Below are 22841 nucleotides of genomic sequence, written 5' to 3'. Positions count from 1 at the left end.
TTCTGATTACAAGGTCCTTCTATAAGTCTCAATTTACAAGCTGTGTTATACCTGCCCTACAAGGGGACTTGTCAAGTGTCTCACTGCAGTGGACTTTCACATCTGGATGACATGTGGGATAAGATTAGGATCTGAGCTTTGAAAATGAGCAAAGGCTTCAATGGAGTTTAATTTCTATTATGCTCACGTCTCAGTGGCTCCTTTCCTTTGAGATCAGCTGCCTTCCAAGGCTAGTCTTTGTGTTATTTCCATCACTAGAAGCTGCCTGCACTCTGCCAGCTCCCTCTAGTTTTGAATTCCACTCAGGATTCAAAGGAAAGGAGTAGATCCAGATCTAGAAGTTCTCATGTCAGTTCCTTTATGCCTCCAGTAATGGGAAGGAAAGAATTGCAGATGCTATTGCTGAGAACACAGCCTGTCTCTAATGAATATATACATATTTATATATATATTTATATATATATGTATTTATATATATAAGTATATAAAATGTGTGCCAGTAGTTCTAGGGATCTCCCACAGCCTTTATACACAATGTTTTCCAAATTCAAGCTTAAGTTGTGAATGAAAATACTTTTCTGGATATCCTAGATTCTTAGAGAATGGAAAAAAATCCTCATGTAAATCTCTGATAGCCAAGCCTTTCCCCTCTTGCACTTCCACAAGATTCCATCTGAGTGGTGCAATACAAAATCAAACCAAACGAACCAACCAACCAAACGAAAGAATCCCAATTTTTCCAAACAAACCTATGAAGCTCTCTTCAAGGATTTAGAAATCTTTAAACGGTAGAGACACCTGCATCTACCCAAAGAGCCCTAGCTGAGTTAAAGACATAGATTCTGTGTTGCAGAAACTCAAGTCAAGTAGTGAATGATGATAAAAAAGCTCTTCATTTAATTTCTTGGCTTCTGCAGTCTTATCAGAGTGTTCTGCCCAGCAGAACTGAGCCCCGTGAAAAATGTATATCCCCAAGTTCAAATGTGCAGTGTAAAACAATATCTAAAATAAGTTAATTCCATTGCTTGTTTCTTGAATAGTTTTCAGTGCGAGAGATGGTTTTATAATCATGTGTCTATGATCAGAGACTTTTGGATAGACACCAAATCAAAACATCAGCAAAGAAAATGGGGTGATGTGAAAAACTGACTTATTCATTCATAGTCAATAAAGTAAGCGTGCAGTAGCTGGATTGTAAATAGCACCGTGGAGAAGATTTATAAGTCTTAACATGGGGAGACAGGTTTATCCCAGTTAAAAGCACATTTTAACTGCAAGAACTCTTCACCATGTTTATAAAATGAGGCCTTGGGTGCAAGGAGAAATCTTAGGCCTGTGTGAATTTGAAATGGGCAAAATATGTCATCTGCAACCATGTTTTTCATCTCCAAAGTAGAAATCTAAAATCAATCTGAAAATGTTAAGAAATAAAGATAAAAATTCTAAGCAAAATAAAACTAGGCCTCAGCAGGAGTATGTACTGTGCTTAAAACTTCCCTTTGCTCCAGATTGCTGTGTTTATAAATCAAAATTATATGTCCAGTGGGGAAAAGGGAAGTAAAACTGTTTCCAAATGAAAAAGGAACAAGTGATTCATTTATGTTACAATCATAATTGAAAATACAGAATGTAGGAATGCTCTGGGTTTACTCTTGTTTGTATTTGTAACATTTGCTTTGTTGCAGATAATATGATCTGACTGAAAAGGGATACATTTACCACTATAAATCTTTCAACTATCTGAAAAATAATATACATTGCAGGCTTTCTGCACCCTCTAAATTAGAGCCTCATCTTTACCAGGGATAAATGCACTTCCTTCGATTTCCTGATAGAACAGACTATTCCAGAATTTCATTTATTAAACAAAACATATCTTTATTGACTGTAGTGTATAAACATCTCTGAAGATACCCTAGTGAAATCTAATGAGGTATTTCGCTTTGCAGCATGACAAGGTTCAAGTATGTGCATATGTGTAGTAAAGGAAAATAAAATTGACTCTGACAATCACATACCCCATTGAGCTTCTATCTTTGCAACAAATGTGTTCTAAATTCCAATGTGCTTTGACAATCACCGTTTATTTCAATGCATCCTCCCCAGACACTAATTCTTATGGGCCAAATCCCTGTCTCATGGAAGTCAGAGGGAGTTTTGCCATAGGTATCAGTGTTGGAAAGATTTGACACTATCTATCTATGTTTAAAAGCTATCAGATGCAAAATGAAAGGAAATGAATGTGTTTACCCCTTGAAGTTCCAAGGACATGGAAAAAGCTTACAAAACCAGTACTTTCAGTTGGAAGCTCTTACATGACAGAATATCAACTGCCCTTCACAACTTAGCCAGATGCCTCTTCAAGGCCTTCATGAGCCATTTAGGGGTGCCAACAATTATCTGCCTTCTGGTACAATGAGTCAGATTCAGCTCCCTGAAAAAAGCACAAAGTAATTGTGAGAAAACTGTGATCTTACTTCAGGCAATTCCACAAATTAAACAACAAAGAAAAGCAAAAATGCTCGCTGTGCGTTGGTCACATAATCCTGGAGAAGAGTCTCTTTTGAGCCAGTGCAGCTTGGATACCTGTGAAGACATGAAAAATAGAGAAAAATCAGTTCTTGACCTTTAATACAGAAAAAGGGCTGGAACAACACTTGAAATCCAGTGGTTTACTTTTGATTTTTGTTTCATGGTTCTCATCAAACCTGAAGTGACTGTCTATGTGTCTACTATCGCATGAGACATGTAAAAGGAAACTGTGACAATAAAGGACGAAAGTCTCCGTGTCTCAGAAATTGTGCTAGTACTTCCAAGCATCATCTTCAGTTGAGGCCTTTGCTATTTTTGGTTCTATTCCAGCTGTTCCTTAAAATGTGGAGTCACACTTAAAGCAAGGTGACTCCAAGGAAGGTTTGTATTGCTCCTCCAGCTGTTGGTTTTATTCTCCACATTTTAACAGGGGCAAAGAGAAGACATTGTGTGGCATAGCTCCAGTATGCTTTGTAAATACATTTGCGAGGAGCTGTAAAGCTGGGTAAGGGCTTCTGCTGTAATTTCTGCCACAGTATTTTCTCACCTAGCAGAATACCGTGCCCCAACACTTATCTCTGACTAGCTGTGTAATTACTACACGCCTGACAACACTTCCCTTTTCCTAGAACTGCTTGAATTAAGACTAATTTTCTCTTCATAAAACCAGGAATATAAGCAGTAAAACTTCCATTAGGTTGCTACTGCCTACCAGGGGAACATGAGCCCGTTGAATGGGAGATCAGGACTACACCAGTTCCTTGTTGGTGCATACAAATTGCTAAAAACTTTTGTGGGTGAATCTGGTTAATCAGGTTGCAATTTAACGTGCGGTTCACAAAGAAATGTTAATGTCTGTGCTGTGGATCAGGGTGCCCTCGGGAGGTGTGACATTAGAGATGCTTTTTCAGAGAGATAAATAATCAAAAATCCTTCATTTTTTTCACATACTTAAGGCTCAGATGAGGAACTGGGTGACGAAGAGATTGCGTGACTTAGCCAGGGTCATACAGGAAGAGTGTGTCAGTGCTGGAAGCTGAATGAAAAATTTCCAGCTCCCAGCCAGCTCCTTCATTATTTGATCATCTTCTTCCACAATAAAAAAAATTACAGCCATTCCTCACATAATTGCTGGGGATCCTGAAAGATCATTCCAAGTGTACATAACTAGATTACAAAAGTGTAGCTTTCAAAAAGATATGCACCTTAATTTGTCTTTTCTTGTCCTTGGATTCAAGTGGCTTAGTTGTAAAGGTATTAATGCATATCAAAACCCACTGGTGAGCATACAAAAACTCTGGAATACTGCCTTAAATATGTTCATATTTTCCTCTGTAGAAGAACAGTAATTCCTGTCCTTACAAAATTGTGGTATGCTTTTTATTTATGTCTAGCAACCCTATCCAAATAAATGATTATTTCTTATCTTCTAGCTTAGTAAATAAACCACTCAAAGAGTGAGAGCTTGTGTCACTTCTCTCAGCTTCACAGGTGAAGCAGTTACTGCTGACTCCAACCTTAGCCAGCCCTTATGTTATATCTTACTTTGCATTTCCTCCTTGATGTTGCCACTATTATTTTCATTTTACTTTAACATCATTAGTTATGGTTCTCAAAGACGAATCCATTCCTAATGTACTTGGTGTGGCTACCCTTAACATTTGCCAGTGGTTTCGATAGATTTGAGTAGATACCATACAAAAAGAATGGATCTAGTTTGACCTTTTGTGAAGCCCAGACTACAGAACTTCATGTACTCGATGAGTAATACTGAAGTTTCAAGTTATGTTTTGTTTTGGTAACCAAGAAAGCCCTGCAGGCGTACTTTCTAGTCAACTGTCTTACCCTATCACATTGTTTCTTGCTTTGCCTTTCAGTTTCACAGTTGTCTTTGCAATGAAATAGCTATTAATAAACAACGCACAAAAGCAGGAGAATATCAGTTGAAAAAGGGTCACTAGCAGTAGGACTGTGATATATGATACTCCCAAAAAAAGTCAAAGTGATTTTGGGAAAAAATGGCATGATGAATTACAGGAAATAGTAAATTACAGAAAAGTGTATTCTTTGCTGCTTTGTCATAAATCCCTTGAAACTATTGTCATGAGATGATGATTAGAAATTTCAGTAACACAGTGGTAGAAACAGTCTGACTCGAGAGACTGTATTTTTGGTTTCGTCTGCTGAACTTCCATCATTGTATGTGTGAAAGTGCGAGAAAGTGTATATACATGAACTAACATCAATCCATGCAAACAATGAGTAATGTTATACATTGTCATTTATCTTCAGATAAATTATTTGCAAATTACAAGCCAGATCTGAGGAGCTGTGCTCATTTAGAGATCAGATCTGGCCTCCTATTTTCATTATAAACCACAATTATAGATAGCTGAATAAAATTGTGTAAATAATTTGCTTTCTTATCATTTCCCTTCAATCTGCAAATATTTCCTTGAGCACAGTTTTATTACATAAGTGTTCTTAGGATCTTGACCATCTAAGCACAGTTGCCAACCAAGATTTATACAGTGCTGTCAATCCAGTCTCTCTTAATTTGCCATGCTTTTACCTACTGTTGGGCCCTTTTGTAAATTAGCAGAGTTTTACAGTTCAGCATTTCCTTACTTGATCTACTACGCAGAAATGAACTTAGGTAGGTAGTCCTTAAAATGCACTGCTACTGATGTCTTACGTGCACGACTACTTTATGTATTTACATGGCATAAACACCATCTGCTTCCTTCACAGAAGAGCTCCTATAATAAAGGTGTCCTTTGGGTGCAAGTGGATTCCTTATTTTCCCTCTGTTAATTTTTGTCCACCAGGATTTTATACAGTGCCCACTTAGACTGGCACTAAGACAGCTATTGACTATATGGGCTTTCTGTCATGCTCCAGGAAAATAAGGAAGGCATATTGATTTTTCGGCTTGCTGTTAAGGCACATTTTGCAATGTTGTGGTTTTGGCTGACACTATGGACTTGGCAGGGGCTTAAACCTGCAAAATTACAATCTAAAACTTGCCACTTCCCCAGCTCACTGCTGTTCATTGCCCATACCAGAAGTGCTGCTGTGGTTCTCTGACACAGCAGCCATCAGCCTCCTGAGGCACATTTTTAGCTCTGCTGGACCTAGCCCTACAGCCTCCAACCCAGTTACATCGCATCCAGTATGACGGGAGCAAGTGTGTGGTCTGTCACAAACAAAAAGTAATTTTAATGCATTCTCCTTTTGTAAGGGAAGAGATCTCTGGTATTTCTTACAGAATATTTCCAATTAGCTCCTAGCTTCTCCCAAAACATTTCCCTTCACTGACTATGGAATTTAATGACTGAGCACATGATGATGTTCACATTAACATTTCTGAATCTAAGTGACAGTGCTGGGATTCTGGAAAAGGGTTATGGCAATTATACCCTGAATCCCCCATTCCCAGTGAGACACGACCACATAGCTTTCATTTCTACTGGAATCTCACCTCAACTCCATGTGTGCCAGTCACAGGCAATAGCCTCAAGTCCAGCACTTCACTCAAGGTTACGTTTCACTTATAAAGTTATATGAGTGCTCTGGCTGCAGGCCCTGACATAACTCGGGACCCTTATATCACCTGGGCTTTTAATGCACTGGCGAGCTGGGTCCTAATTTCAAAGCCAGGCAACCAAAGAAATGAGAAGTATGGCTTCCAGAAATGCTTCATATTGCTTAAAAATAAAGCTACTTGCATGCATGTTTAAATAAGGATTAAGGTGGGTTGCTACAGGCACCAAACTTTGGAGATGTTGGCCTAAATGACTTGGATAAGGAGAAGTGTTTTCTATGTGAGGTGTTAAATAAACCCCTTGAGTTTCAATAAATAAACACAGCTATTTAGGAAGTGGTGACAATGTGCAATCTGCAAAAACGGGAAGCCTAGGAGGTGCTGTGGTAATAATGCAGTTACTTGAAGCACATTTAAGATACAAATATCTCTGTGGTTTTTTATTTGCTTCCACTCTTTGAGTCATTCTGAGAAACTTCACAAAGCTGTGCACATTCCAGTTATGGCTGAAGCGTGATGCACTCCTCACTGTGTACTAAAAACTTTACCCAAGAGAGCTACAGCGTGGGCTGAGAACAAATCTTCTCCAGGCACTGGAAAATGCAGATTTGAAGCTCAATGTAATGGAGAACTCTGTTTCATGTGTGTAAAAGAAGAAGAAGAAGAAAGGCAAATATTCTTGGCACGAAGAGACAATTAAAAAAAATAGGGAAGTAGCTACGCTCAAGACTGAAGCATTTCTGTCCTAACATGTGCTGCTGCAGTCACCAGAATGTGGGGATGGTGTGGCTTTGTCCCCGCTGAGGAGGGGCTGTTCTGGTAGTAGTTGAATATTTATTACAAAATCACAAACATAGCCAGTCTCTCAGAGGGTTTACCTGAACTAAAGTCAGTTGGTGAAAAAACCATTCAAAACAATTTCTCATCCCTTATTTTCAAATCAAGGAATGGATCCAAGTAAATTGGTTTCCCACAGCTAGACTATGGTAGCACTAGAGAAGAGTTCATTTTGTCCTAGAAGATTCAAAATCAAGAGAAAACCAGATCCAAATACCTTCAAAAAAAAAAAAAAAAGCAAAACAGCCAAACAACCACTGCAATTTAGTTCATATTGTTTAAAGAGAGGTGATTTATTGGTTTGTTTTTTTATGCTCTGGATGCACTGTGAAGCAGTTATCTAGTGATCAGGATTCCTAGGTTATGGATCCAGATCTGCAGCTGTTATCTGCAGAGGATCAGCTGCCAAATCCTCCATAATACCGCAGTTTACCCATGCACTGAAACAAGTAAATACCTATAAATTTACCCAAGAATCTCAAATTAAATATTCAGCACACGTAGAAATGCTCACAATCACTATTAAAAGACAGCGTTTTCTTTGCAGTTTACTGACGTCCACAGGACTATTCGAATTTAGCCAGGGTTTGCATTAGAGATCTGTCCATGCCTGCTCCTGTTCCTGTCAGTTATTCAGGCTTTTTCCAGCTTTCCCAAGAGAAGTTGCTAAACATTTCCAATCAAGTCTGACTCTTCCCTCACTTTTTTTTGGAGCCATCCATCTTCCAGCAAGCTTCATGCTGATAGGTCCCTGAGGTCGTGCACAACCCCAGAAAGAGTCCGAGGCTGCCGTGCAGATAGAGGAATCTGCCTGGGGAAGGCAGGGTGGTGTTATCGCAGGATGAGGGCCTCACAGGTCATTTAAAAGACCAACTTGGGGGAATGCGTTTTTACTCGGGAAGGAAACGCGCTCTCCTGTAAATGCAGATTAATATCTACGTTTGCAGAGGGAGCTCAATTCCCCAGAATCTCATTGGTAGCAGTGCTACGCATGACACAGTATTTCAGTGAAAACCCATGAAACTTCTTCAGATAACAAAACCCCAAGCCTAATATTAAATGCTTGCTGGGCCAGGCCCAAAAGCTGAAATAAAGACCTGACCCCTACCACACACACGTGTGACCCATTCCTCTAACTGCTCATAGAGGAAAAGGTTGGAGGTACTGAGCACGTCAACACTTACCTAGGCTTGGAGGGCAGGGTGCTTTCCCATAATCAGAGGGAAGTGTTGGAATGTATTGTTGCTATGTTTTTTAAGACCTTTTGAAACCGTGGCCCTAAGGAAATGAGGAAATACAGAGGATGAGGTTACACTGTTATTATTATTTCACATTTTTGAACACAGGATTATATGGCTGGATTCATATTATATGAGCTTTCTAAACCTTTAAAAACACAGGGTTTGCAGTGCAGGTTTGATGCTTTATTCATTAAGTGAATGTATTTCTGTTTAAAAAATCCTGCTCTCTGCTTTTCTGCTCTCTGTCTCTCACATACCTCTTGAAAAACTCTTGTCTGAAAACATGTGTGTGCAAACTTTCTGTTTCTTAAATAAAAGATTTGCTTTTTGGGCAATAAATCAGTGTTTCCTCCTTTCCTCAATTTTAGACTCCATGCTGACAGCCACTCTCTGACCAAGTTCCCCAACACCCTCACACAATGAGCAGCCACTGCCTTAGAAACAGGTGGGATCAGTCCCTTCAGAGAAGGAAGAAGCTGTCCTGTTTTCCAGAGAAGTATTTTCCACACATGAATGTGTTTCCTGGTGTTTCAGGTAAAAGGTAAGAGAGGCAACGTTCATGTTTCCCCTGAGATGGGGAGCCTGATCCTGCACATACCACAACTTGGGTAACTGTCAAGTTGGTTGGCGTCAGTGGAATTGTTCCTGATGTATCCCAGTATCAGGAAGATCAGAGAAAGGCTCATTAGTTTGCTGATCCCTAAATCCCAACATGAGAAAGGTTACAATATTGCATCCACAAGAAACAATCTGTTTGACATGATGACACTGCATTATCTCAGACCTTTGGTGTTTCTTTTCCATGCAGATGTTAAATGTTCCTATACTGAGTTCTGAAATAGTATCTTCATGTATGTGTATATATATATATATTCAAATTTTTGTGTGATGTATATTGTATAGTACATAACAAGAAAGAGATGAAGAATTATCTCACTAATACTAATTAGCCAGTTCTGCAGGGTTTCTCTTCAACTGAAGACCAGACTTGGTTGACCTCTTTACATCATTTCATCAAATACTATTGATGTACCTTCAGGTAGCTGCACAGGTAAATGGAAATGACAAGTGACAAATGAAATCAGATCTTTCCTCTGATGGCAAGCTTAGGAGTTGTTAGAAATGATCACACTGCCTTCAGATGTACAGGCTTGTGTGGCCAGGAGCCTTGCCCCTTTGGATATCTCTTCCTTCTTTTCTCACTGTTGTGTTATCCTCCTGACAGTTGTATTTGCCCTTATTTGATTCTTTTTCTCCCTTTCCCCAGTTGCATCACTAGCAAATTGAAGTTTCCTGATAGCTCATCATCTGCCCCAGCAGAAACACAATTTTCCTTCAAAAATCACCTCTTTCTTCTCCCATTTTCATGGATGAGTGCAGGCTAATTAACTTCTAACCGCCATCACAGTATTTCCTCAACAGCCCTTGGGCAGTTGCTTTTTGAAAATGCTGTAAATAGGAAAAGAAATCATTAGGATGTTTCCTTCTAGACTGCAAATAATTGCACAGTACCACAAGTCCTGTTCAAAATGCCACAAGATACATTCTGTATTGCTGAAACATGAACTACATGCACAAATCCGTGCTTCTTCCTAGCAGAATTTCCTCTGTAATACATGGGAAATTTCGCAACATCCAGAGGAATCACTTCTCCACTCCACTGCCCCTTGAATATCTACTAACTAAAGTCCTTAGCTCATCATTTTGAATGGGACAAAAAGGATGGTTGAGCAGCACTGGTGTGAAATGCTCTGCCAGGCTCCCTTTACTCTGTGTCACAATGGCCTCTAGTGGATTAGCAGCAACTGACAGAAAGCTCCGTTTTCCCCCCGGGGCTTGGCATGGCTGCAGGGCCTGAGGCACCCCCATGGGGTACATACGATCTGCTCCCAGATGGTTATAGCATTAGCCTCTTGCTGTATCAATACAGGATAAGTGGTTTAATAATTAAAAAAAAAAAAAAAAAACCAAAAGGACGAATTCGTATCTACCAAACAAGCTTATTTGGCTTTGACCTTGTACTGGTTTTAACTTAAACTAACGCAACGTTGTTGGCATTTCTTCTTTATTTGTTAAGAACAATGAGTACAAATTGAGAGACAATGAAAAATTGAAAGGAGAAAGCATTTTGAGTGCAGAAAATGGCTTGCACAATGCAGCCTTTTAAAGGTCTGCTGTTATGTTTGTGTGGTTTGTTCTTCCTCCTTCATAAAATACGCTGCCTTATTGCTGAAGGTTTTGTGCTGCTGTTTGTCTGTGTTACTGTCAATGGCGCAGCAGTGAAAGTGTTGCCAGACACAGACATCTTTAACTTTTACCTGTTAATCTCTTTCTCAAGAGTCGGCATGGACTCCTTATTTAATGGTGGATCATCCATCAGAGGCATATGTGAGCTAAAATGCATGGACCGACACTTCACTCATGGTGCAGTCAGCACCATCCCCACATCCAGAGAGCTGCCGTGAGAGCAAATGAGACTGAACATAAATAAATGAGGTCTTGTCTAATATAAGTAAGGGAAAAGGATGGCGACTTTTCAGAAAGAAGTCAAGTGAGCAAACCCTTCTTCGGGATCCAACCTGATCAGCCGCTGCAGGTAGGAAGGATTTTCTCCCTTCAAAGTGCAGCATGAAATTCCAGTGTGCCACATACACTTAGGTAGAAACTGAACAGAGGAACCCTGGTTTGTTAAAAACGAATGCTTTACCATTAGCTTCAGTGAAGTCTGGATTTTCCTGCTCTTTGACGGCATGGATCAGTCTTCTTACAAAATAGCAATGTGACAGGAAGAGAGAGAAATAAGCTTATGCAGCATCTCGTTTCTTTAGCCAGGAGGTCTCTCAGCTTGTTCTTAAAGGCTTAATGTACAAGTAAAGGTGAGACATGGTCCTCTGAAGAACTATGTGTGGTCCCTCCTAAACCACTTATCACAAAGATCAACACCATGGATCTTGTATGGGGAAATCTACCATGAAACTGGAAGAGAGGAAGTAACTACCTCCTTGGGGAACACCTGGAGCTTGGTGGTGTTTATACCTTTCAGGCACACTCAGATGGAGTTCAGTCTTACACAAGGCCTTGTGCATTGTTCGGATTCATGGAATCATGTACAGGAAAAGGCAAGCCCTTTATGAAAAACGTCTTTCATCTCGGCATCAGAAGCGCCGAAGAGCAAGCAGTACACCAACAACTACTCCTGTTCCACAGCGGTGGTGATGAACATGGGACAGGCAAGATGATTCCACTGCCTCTCTTCCAGTTTCACTGGCTTGTAAAAGGCGATTTGCATTCCCTTGCAACATGCTTGGAAGCTGTAGGAATTAATATAATCACTTGTAGATCAAGCAAATCACTTGATATAGAAACCTCTTACAACAGGTTCAGTGGTAGTGAACGTTTTCATACATGTAGGTCCTTGGAGAACTTGCTCTAGCACATATGTTCTTTAGTTCCAAACATCCTGGGAATTGCTAGGAGCACATTATGGCTCTGCTGTGAGTCAGTGTGAGACCAATGTTTGGACTCTGCATAGAAGGCTGCTGTGCAACGCAACTCCTTTAGACACTTCAGACACCTTGCAAATGATAGTTTAACTGTTATCAGTTGTTACACTCCCATGTTTGTCTGATTTGCTACTGCAACAAGTTCTGTGCCCTGCTTTACCAAGGAAATAAAAACCCAATGCCTAAATTTTCTATCAGAGGGCCTCTGCAACAAAAAGATAGAAGAGGAGAAATAGAAAACACACAACACAAAGGCAGGCTTGTGTCTTTGCTGAATATTTTCACTGTTTTCCCTGAGGGGCCAGTGGGTTTTTACACACAGCACTAGCACATTTCATTTTGACAACGAGTCAGAATTTCCAAGTCACTACACCTTTCACAACACACTGCAAACTGTCAGTGTGGTAACTTCCTTAAGTTTAATGAAGTTACCTTATGAAATCTCTTGACAGAGCTGTCCAAAAACAAAAACAACCAACCAAAAAAAGGCATAAGGCTACTCAGAAAATAAGAGGAGTACCCAATGAAACGCGATACAAGCAATCTGGAAAACCTCTGAGGGGAGAAGGAAGAGTTGTGTGCTGACAAATGGTACAAACTCCTGGCTAAGATTAGATTTCTGTGGGCTGGATTTAGATAACGGGCCCAATTTTCCAATGGACTGAATGCCTGCTGGCTTCCAGTATTGGCCATGCAAGCCACAGGCAGATCATTAAGCTTGCAAAATCCAGGCAGTAAGTTTGAGCGTAAATAAAGCTCCAAGGCCAATAGCTTCTAAAAGACTCAAAGAACTATTGCCACTTGAAGTCTAAGTTTTTGGAATGTCTTTTTGCAGAGCCAACCTAGAGAACTGTTCTTAAGAACCCATTTTTTCCAATCTAAGTCAGTTTTCTTTTTCTTCTTTATGGTGGCCATATGATGAGCTTAGCAATGTAGCTTATCCTTCACTGTACAGCTGAGGGAATTCCAGGATAACAGTCACCAAAATTAAGGCATGTCTGTCAGTGACTAAGAGCAGAGACACACACTTAGACCAGATTAAAAAAACAGCTATAATTTAAGGATTAGCAGGCTAGTAGAGTTGGAAGAATTTCAAGCTCTTTACTGGACTCAGGAGGAAATCTCTTTTAATATTCTATTTCATTCAGAAGTAGTCACGGATTAGTGGTTTAAGAGGAACAGGTCAATAGTGATGCATGAGACCTCTGGGGAAGGTGGGTACTGTTTGTCCCGAGTGCTGTGGAAAGGAACAGGTATCACATCTTTATCTGCATTGTCTGAAACCAAAAAGAGGATGTAACAGGAAAGGGTTTTTTTTGTAAGCTTTGTTTTAGCTGGATCACCATTAATGTGCAGATGCCTACACTGAGACAATCTCCTGCCTGCTATTCAGTCTTCTGGATGAATTCTGTATTATGCTCTATTGCAGTTCTCTTCTGTAGCTTTAGTGTAGGGTATTCCTACACAAAAGATCATCTAGAGAAATCCTAATTTTGATCACTGCAGGGCTGATCCTGTTCCAGATCTCCTGTTGCCTTCAACAGTAGGTCCAAGGCCCTGGTCATTAAGAGTTAGCTGAAAATTTTTGGTAAAAAGGAACTTTGAGACAAACTCAGTCCTAGGCGGAGTACTTGAGGTCCCTACTAAGTGAAAATGGGTTTACTTTTCTGGAGGTTTTTGTTTTGTTTTCAGTAATTCAAACAGCAGGATTTAATAGGTGATGTTTTCTGTTCTTTGACTGTGAATGATTTTACTGAAATAAAATAAAGTCTGGTTTGTGGTGTTTTTTTGTTTAGTTTTTTTTGGGGTTTTTTTTGTTTGTTTGTTTGTTTTTTTGTTTGTTTGTTTGTTTGTTTTTTTTCCCAGAGAGAAAGAAATTAAATTTCCTGAACAGCTCTATAAATGATTGCAGATCCTGATGTGGGCTAGAGAAAAGCCCATTGGACTAGTCAGACACAGGCAGAGAACTGAGCCTTCTCCCTGATAAAGTCCACTCAGATCTTGGCAGCTGCTCTGTGTACTTGGAAATCAAGCTGGTCACACTCCAACACTCCCAAGACTTCACACACCAACAAGTGAAACCAAGAACACAGTTTCCCTTAAAAATTACTGTCCTTACTCTTAGCTTCTCTTACTGTAACAGCCACTAGGAGGAGAAAGGAGAGGTTAACAGATTAGCGCATATCAAAGATGGCTTTTAAGAATACATCACTGGAGCTGCTGAAGCTAGCAGGAGCCCAACTGAGTGGGCTGAAGGTTACAGTGTTAAAATCAGGATCAGCAAAGTTGAACTTCCCTGTGCTTAGGAGGCAGAGAATTTATTAAATCTGGGGGAAAGGACACAGAAGAAATTCTGTAAGTTTCTGAGTAAGGTTCAAGCATCGCTTTTCAACTCTGTTTTTTTATTGCTTGAATCTGTGCATTTAATTAATATAAAGGAAAAGCTTCAGGTGAAAACAAAGGTGAGACAGCTTTCATATCGGCATGTATCTGATGGCAGGTCTGGTCTTCACCAGCTACCAACTGAGGATTTTAAAGTCCATTTCCAATTTCTAGGTGCATGTCTTCCTTTTGATCCTTTTCCACAGCTTGCTGACACCAGCAGCATGGGGACCAAAAACTCTTAGGGGTTAGGGTGAATTCTCTTGGCAAGCAGTCAGTAAGCTGGCTTTTGTGACACCGTTTCTGTGAGCTGCTCTGATATTCTGTGTGGAAAAAGAGTCACATTTTTGCTATTGAAGCAGCAATGAAAAGGTTGCCTGTGTACCGGCTGGTTAATATTTGAACAATTAGACTCTGTATTTATCTCTTTACTAAACTCAATCAGACTGAATATGATGATAAATTAACCCTGATGAAATATTGCCTCATTTGCTAAGAGCTTGTTTTAAGTATAGAAACGGCTTTGTCAAGTGCTGTTTAAACACAGGGTAAAACTCCCATGATGGCAATATTTAAACTAACTTTACATTCCCATTTTTTAATAAATATCCTCTATTTATTGTGTTTACTCACATGTAAAGGACCTCATTTTATAACTTTGATTTTCCATAGAAGATCACTGAATTTGAACCCAACGTCAAGGTATGTCAGAAATGTGACATGATCAAGCTGTAACTCAACACGACACATAATCTTGAGCATAACTGCTGTGCTGACAGTACTGAAAAAGCAAAGAAAAGAGAAAATAGGTGCCCAGGGGACCACTTGTTAGGGTGTGCAAGCTTCCACATCACATGGCACTGAGTCCATAGATACTGCTGTGATTAGAACTGTGTTGTGAGTTGTGCTAGGTAGATACTGGAGCAAAATCTGGCATTTAAAATACATTTTCTACAGACTGGGTACAGACACCTTCATCTTCCCTAAGATCATTTGTTCTTTCTATTTTGCTTCACTAATCCTTCTATTTTTCTCTCTCATTATCTGAATGAATCCAGTCCATGCCAGTGAAGTCTGGCCAAATGGGTTAATTCAAAGGGACATGAAACTATGTATGACTGTGTTTATTTGTGTGCAAAAGTCTCTGTCCATAAATTAAAACCCTCTCAAAGAAGCATGTGCAGACACGCATGCACTCACACACACTTATGATTTTTCACACCCTGTACAAGAGAATCTCAAGCACGTTACAAATCTTGAAGAGTGCATTGTACTCCCATAAGATGAGTAATGACTGAGAACACATTTGCAGGACCTTAGTTTGGCCTGCATCACACATCACATTTCCGTGTCTGCTGTGGGAATTGCCCAGTGGGATTCAAGAAGTTCATTTAGCCCAGTAGTACATCTCATTGCCAGGACATGATCCACTGGCCCTTTTGAAGTACAAAGAAGTGCAAAAAGCAGCAACATTCTTTGTTCCTTATATGAGTTCTTAAAATTCTTCATCGTGTTTCTTTTGTATTAGCATTCCCCTCCAAACCGAACAGTTTCACAGGTTCAGCCCTTCCTATTTGGAAGTCATTCAGTAATCCCTGCTCTGAAGAATGTCTACATATTCAGCATCAAGTTTATCTTTACTGTGATGTGAAGGAAAGATCATATTAATAAAAAATGATTAAGAAGATATTTATTTGGTATTCGAAGTCAGTATTTATAGGGCATGTTGAAGAATTCCGTAAGAGCCATGAACTAAGGGTGTGCAATTTTAGCATTTGGATGTTGTACAAACCAACACTTTTTCAGAATCAATTTGCCAAATATCTAATTGATGACTTTTGAAAATCTGGACCTAAAAGACTGCCTACAGAGTGACACAGGAAAACTGTAACAGAGCCTGCAATAGATTCCCAGTCTCTTCTATTCCACTTCTTACTCTTTTGCCAAAGCATATGCAGCTCTGAAAGCCCAAACTGTGATTGAACTCTCCCACATGGCAGCATTTGACCGTGGGCTGGCCTCTTCAGGACAAAATAAAGATGGGACATGATGATCCTATATATCTGAGCCCAAAATGGAACTTGTTTTAGGTTTTTTTTTATTTTTTAAATTAATATTTCTTCTCTCCAGAAAAAGCCTAAATGGAAGCCTAACTCTGTCTTTAAATACTTCCAGGATAGTTCCATTCCATCAGAGTAGGTGGAAAGTTTCTCAAGAAGAGCATGGAGTTAAAGTGACATATTTATGAGGTGAAAAAATCAATGGAGAGACTGTCACAGGGATCTCTGTTTATTAAGTAAGTGTTCTCACGCTTTCATGACACCTGACATTCAGGGCTGTCTCCAGGAAACAACCCGAATTCAGAATCATGATGCACTCCTGTCTATTACGAGAAATCAGTTTACCAAGTCTTACATTCAAAATAAACCTTTCTTATTGTTCTTCTTGGACTCAAAATCCCAAGGGACTTCAGCAGGTGTTTGTTCCATAAATGTCAGGAACCCCTTTATATTGAATCTGGAGGGAAAGATCATGATAGAACCAAAAGAAAGACAAAGTCAAGACAAACCAAGCTAAAATAGACTTACTGGTGAAATGCCAATGTCCTAAGAAAGATTTTAGTGATGTAACCCAGATGTAGGTGCTAATAAGTACCCATAAACCAAATTAGATTAGATTTAAGATGTTTGGCAGCATGAGGGCTTTGAACAGCACAGATGGACTTCCATGCGGTGTTTTGATCTGCTAGACTAAATGATGACATTTGTTATTGAAAGTAGCTTTAAGGAGCAGTTTTGTAGAACAGTAAAATTTAGATGTAGTTTCTATATGCAGCTTCTACAGCAATATCTTCTCATGCCTGCACGTGTGTGGCCACCACTGACTTTCAGTGAAAGTACCATCTGTATACTTGTGAGGTACCATTTGGTTTATGCACATCATATTACCTTAGCTAGGGCCATGTGGTGCAAAGTTCTAGGCATCAGGAGAATTGAGGCCATTCAGTAGTTTGCAAGAGAGAGTGCTAAAAATGGAAAGTTACTTTTTTTTTGCCAAGTGGCAGGTAGTAAATCTGTGTTAGAGAAGAAGTCCTGCTCCCCTTGTGTTCAGAACACTCTGAAATCACCCACACAGCCCTTAGATATGCCACATAAAATACGCATTCATGTTTGGATGCTTCTTTACGATTGAGTGCAAAGAAAGATACAACCATTTACATGCACTGCAGTGCAGAAGTGTGAGCAAATTCAAACCCCAGAATGTACTCTAAAGACCTCATCACTTGACATTTCTTGCCTTATTTCTTAGTCTTAAAATACTGCAGATCTTCTTTTTCATGTCACTTGCATTGGTCACATTACACGTTGTAAATCAGTTATTTACCACAACAGCCTCTTGTAGTGGTAGGAGCATCAGTTTCCTCACACATTTGTAATTCTACTTTCTAGCTTGTCTCTCCTTGCAGACCCCAAAGAGGAAAATGGCCCTGTGTTCTTACTACCTAGAAACCTGACAAGTCACTAATGAAGGATAAAGTCAAGGAGCCAAATGAAGATCTTATTAAGAATGAGACCTGTAGGGTAGTGTATAATTTTTTCTAGGGAAAAATACATTCCTGGGAAATAAAAAAGGATTTCAAAGGAGCTTAGTCACTCATAAAGAAAGCGTTCCTATCTGATGAAAGGTGATCTTTGCAGCAGATGTGTTACGAGGGATAGTGAAGAGACTTCCTGTGTGTATTGCTTAACAGCATTTGGATGTATGTGAATAGGTACAAAACACATTTCAGATTATGATTGTTATATACTTTTGGATAAAACAGATGAATAAATCTCTTGTGTCTGAGTCTGATCTTCCATCAGGTTTACACCAATACCGGAAGAGCTACTACTAGTTTTCACCGCCGTGGGAAATAACAGAAATGCAGTCATATAGCAGTAGCCAGAGGTCTGGGAAAAATACTCATGGAAATTCTCATACAGTATCTGAATTCATTCTATGGCCTGTATTTCAATTATATTAGCATTCAAAGTTGTTTCTGGAGTCTTCTTGTTTTACATTACTTTTAATGCCCTACTGTCTGAGACTGAGCTGCAGGGGCTCCAGCTCTGGCCACTTGAGTGGTGTCTGCCATGGGTGCAAGGCACCCAGGGGAACCTCATGGCAACCTATAGGGCTACCTACCCTACCTCTTAGGGTGTTCTCAAGTCAAACTTGCAACCTTACACTTCAAGAAGTCGTCTGATACTGGACTGTCATTGTTTAGACCCATGCAGAAGGAGTGAACCCATATGGTGGGTTCTTTATTATTATATCATTTCCCTTTTGTCTTGGCACATCAATGTGAGCCAGTGTCATAAATTTCTGTCCATTGTTTTTAAAGTGGCAAATGTCTGGTAGCTGTATCTGCATTCATACAGATACTTATTTCTAACGTAATCATATTTTCCTATAACTTCATCATAAGACTTGGGTTCACTTCCAGCAAGAACTGAAATTTGCATACTGCAGTTTACCAAATGAAGTTTAGTCTCTTCTGCTTCTCTGTTAACCAAGTTTTCCTACATGTAAGTTCAGTAGAAACAAGTTCTGTGGTACAAGGGAACATATTTTTTTTTAATATGAGTGCAATTTCTTAAATTATGCTGCAACTCAGTAAGAAGAAAAGATTCTTTAAGAAGAAGATAAAAGCTACTGCATAAAAGATCAATATGTGCAAATGTTTATAATCTAGGATAGCATCTGCTTTTCCTTTTTTTAACTTTCAGTGCAAACAGATGTCTTAGGAATCCCCCTTTTTCATAATTTTCAGCAACATGTTATAGATACTCTATGTGCAGTGTGTGGAAGAAAAGCAAAATTGACTTTTGGCAGGTTTGGTCTATCAAGTTCATAAACTTTACTGTGTCTGTCTAGTCCAAGATTAGAGACAACCTGCTCCAAGTCCGTTTCCCATTTGCACTTAATTAGGGAGTTCATTTTAGAGGTCAATGAAAAATAGCACAGGACGTTTTCATAAGAACTCTCCTCACAATAAAATTATTTCACAGGCACTTCTCCAATTTTCTCTGGAACAAGGGCAAGAAAAGTGGGGACACAAAATAAAGTTATTGGATACCTTATCTGGAACTATCCAGCATGTTGTCCACTATCCAAGGAACACATAGTACATTCTGGATCTGAGGAAAGAAGCCAAACATTGCATCTTTTCAGACAGTTTTTCTAACTGTAAAGCTTCATTGTCTTCTAATAACTGGGACAGAGACTTTGAAAATGTTCTGAAAGATAGGAAACAGTCTGCACAAGTGGTTCCTCAGTATCACACTTACATACATACCTTTTAATTGCTGTGGACAACAAGATGCCCTTGTGGAGGTAGTACTTGGATTCATGAGGAAACAGCAGTGAAGGGAGGGTTGAACAACACTAGGGCTGTTTCATGCTCTATCAGGCTGGTGGCATCACCTGCAGGAGGAGGAACAGTTCAGAAGATGCCCATCAGTCACATCATGAAATTCCTCAGAGGCACTTTCAGCATGAATTTGCTGTTATGAAGCAGCTGAGAAAATGCCCAAGTTAGGCTCCATGCCTGAACTTCTCCAGAAGTTTAAAGGTGCATGGATCCTGGATTTCGAGCTAATGTCAGCTCTATTTTGTGTTTTCCTGAAGCTTGGCTGAATCTAAACTATTTTGTAGCATATGAAATATCTTCTCAGAAGAAGACATTCCCAGCACTTCTTGGTCAGCCAGATTCCAATACACATCTAGTGAGCAGCAAAACCAACAGGGTGCGGAGACTTAAAGTACTTTGAATCTGAGATGAGCTTGGGGCAAGGAATTAGATGCATTCATGTTTTACTATAATAAACAATCAGCTGGTTACAGATTCTAGTATATGGAAGTATGATTTCTTGGGCCAGAATCTGGCCAAGTGGGTATGATCTTAATTTATCTGCTGTGGATCCTGTAACCATGAAGAAACAAAGAATGAGCTGAGAAAAGCCTATAGTCTGTTGGTCAACAAAAACTCATGTAAAAGTGAGTTACTATTTTCATACATATCATGCTTTGACTATGGATTATGTTTCTATTTGGCATTACAAGATATATATTTGACCTGTGCAGAACAATTAATACCTGCTCAGACAATCTCCATGCTATCTAGATGACTGACTTTTGCTAAATTTGGTGCCTGGCCTCTCTGAAAACACACACATAACAGTACCTGATTTCTTGTTCAAAGTCTCACCTACAGTGGGCAGGTCCTGGGAGCTATGGTTCAAATCAGTTCATTAGACAATGACAAAGATGACACCAAAACAGCTGGCTTTGGTTTTGTATTTTAGATGTCTTTCTTTCATTGACTGGAGGAAAGGTGCTTTGTTTTCCACACAACAGAACTGCTTTCAAGAAGTGAATCAAAATACTTTTTAAGATAATAGTATGGCATGTCAATACCAACAGCCAACTTAGAAAGAAATAGTTGGGTACCCATCTCAACACTCTTTAGGAGTGACCTAAAGGTCAGGTCTTTTGCTTTTTCATCTTCTTCTTCTGGAGGGTACAGTGAACATGTTATAAAGACATTTCCTTGACATCTTAGAAGATATTCTTTTTCTAAAGAGCTAGGTTTTGTACCATAAAGGGCACGAATCCTAATTCATCTAGGACCTCATTCTCTCTTTCTTTATGAAGACTCTAGCTGAAGCTTCCAGCTTCCTGGAAGCACATAAAATGTAGAAATTAGTGCAACTTGGACCACTGTCTCAGGCTCCTGCCTGACAATAGTTTGCTCTAGGACAGAAACACTATACATACAGAAATTCAGCAGCTGCAAAGATAGACAAATCTCTTGGGAACGAAGGTGGCCTAATGAACAGTGGTTAGAGGAACTTAGTTGGTAGTTCCTTTTCTTTATTTTGTTTTGTTTTGTTATTGAATGAAACAGAACATAGTAACTTTATTTATGACACTGAATCAAGGAAGGGCATAACTGTGGTAGGTGCTTCTCTAAATCAGGTTTCATTTACTTTTTTGGCTTACTGTCATCCTTCTGAAAAAAGGAAGAAAGATGTAAAGAGTGGTTCAAATCATCTTGCAACGCCATATCACATTTCAGATCATTTGCACTCCCTGTCATGTCAAGCAAACAGACATCTCAAATTGATCAATGCAGTAATTGAAACAGCAAGAAGAACTGCAGGCTATTTTGTCAGCAATAGTGTTCTTTATGAGACTGAACATTGATGCCTTAAAATGGGATGTATCCAGGGAAAGCAAGCTTCCTGAAAATGTTGTAGCCATTACTTTAAAATAATATTATTTAGCCTCTATGCTCTATCCCTTGTGGGTTTTCAATTCCCTAGTAAACGTCCTTTCCAGCACATCTTTGATCCTGGTCTCAAAAACCTGACATTTTCATTTTGCAAAGACTGGATATACAAATGGACTAGTCAAGAATAAGGGCCAGATGCCCCAAATTGGTGCAAATTGGTTCTGCTCTATTGCCCTCCACACTGATTTACAGAAGACAAGAATCCAGCTAAAAGCCTTCCAAAACCTTGGCTGCTTTGCTTTGCTATTTCATGTAAACACTTACTTCAAGTTTAGTCCTGCTTCCTAAGGAAATGGAGTTCATGCAATCCTGTTCTCTGTGTGTGTACGCGTGAGTGTCTGTGCGTGTAAGTGTATGAGTATTTGTTTTCCCTTTCCCTTAAATAGTTTTGAATGTGACAGTTATCTCAGACTGTAAAGCAGGAGGTTTAAAAGAGAGGAAACTCCTGCAGACACCATGCTGGTGTTCTTACTGAGAAAAAGGCTAATAAGCTGATTTCTTGCAAGGAAATTTGCACTGGCAGAGATTGCTTGGACCTGACCTGATTGGTTCTGTTCCTCTTGGATCCACTGCTCAACTATTTACCGCATCAAAACTTGAACATCCAAAGCTTGGATTAACCCTGTTAAACTGGACCAGTGTTTCTGAAGAGCTAGGTTAGCCTGGTTTTCTCTATTTGCTTCAGAGCATAAAAATGCTAATTATCTCATTGGTTGAAATCCTTAATTCTCACCTGGTATTAATAAGCTTAACATCACTTAAGTTGTTTTCTTCCAGCTGTTGAACCAAACAAATTCAGGCACAGCATTTCCCATGGTTTTGTATTCAGTTCCACTCATATTGCTCTGTTCTTGCCAAGGGTCTCTGACAGAGAGATCAGAGGGCAAAGGGAAAATTATAGATGCTAATTCACAAACAACCTCATAAAACTATCCTTCTTAGTCCCGTGAAGAAAGCAGCAAAATAAAATGATGACTGTTTCACTGCTGAATCTTTGTGATAAATGAAGTGATCCTTGTGGGGGAGGTGGGTATACAGATGTAGCAGGCTTCATTTCTTAATGGAGTGATGTGTTTAGCAAGAGTGAAAGAGAACTGCAAGGAAAATTATGTGAGAAAAAAGCCTTACCATTTGCCAAACCAAATAAATAAATAAATTATGTTTGTGGTTGGCAAAAACCCACACCGCACCAAACAAACAAAAATGAGCTGTTAGTTAAGCTTTGTTTGATAAATATGGGACAAGGAAGTTATGACAAAAGACAAAAATGAAAGCCTAAGATATACTTGAATAAAATATGATCTGGAACCGAGCGGTAATCCGGTATTCATATGTTGTATTTATGAGATTTAAAAAGCTGTGGGGAGAAAAGTGATTTTTTCCCCCACTGAAAACAGAAAAGCAGGTGGTGTTCTTCAGCAATCTTTTTTATTTACTTAAGGAGATAGTTTATGTGAAGAAAAGGA

The 22841-nt window shown here is 39.4% G+C and overlaps 1 long non-coding RNA gene across 1 annotated transcript; it reads right to left on the bottom strand.

Moving 5' to 3' along the window:
• Positions 1-2514: 2514 nt before the first annotated feature.
• LOC136016016 (uncharacterized) lies at positions 2515-19462 on the bottom strand. Its single transcript, XR_010613462.1, has 3 exons — positions 19378-19462; positions 8098-8191; positions 2515-2586 (listed from the first exon to the last, which is right to left on the bottom strand). It is a non-coding gene; the product is annotated as an uncharacterized LOC136016016 (long non-coding RNA).
• Between the last annotated feature and the right edge of the window lie 3379 nt (positions 19463-22841).

The sequence above is a fragment of the Lathamus discolor genome, chromosome 5, assembly GCF_037157495.1.
Source record: "Lathamus discolor isolate bLatDis1 chromosome 5, bLatDis1.hap1, whole genome shotgun sequence".
In the NCBI taxonomy this organism is placed as follows: Eukaryota; Metazoa; Chordata; class Aves; order Psittaciformes; family Psittacidae; genus Lathamus; species Lathamus discolor.
Note: the sequence above shows the minus strand (reverse complement) of the source record. Positions and strands in the feature narration are given on the sequence as shown.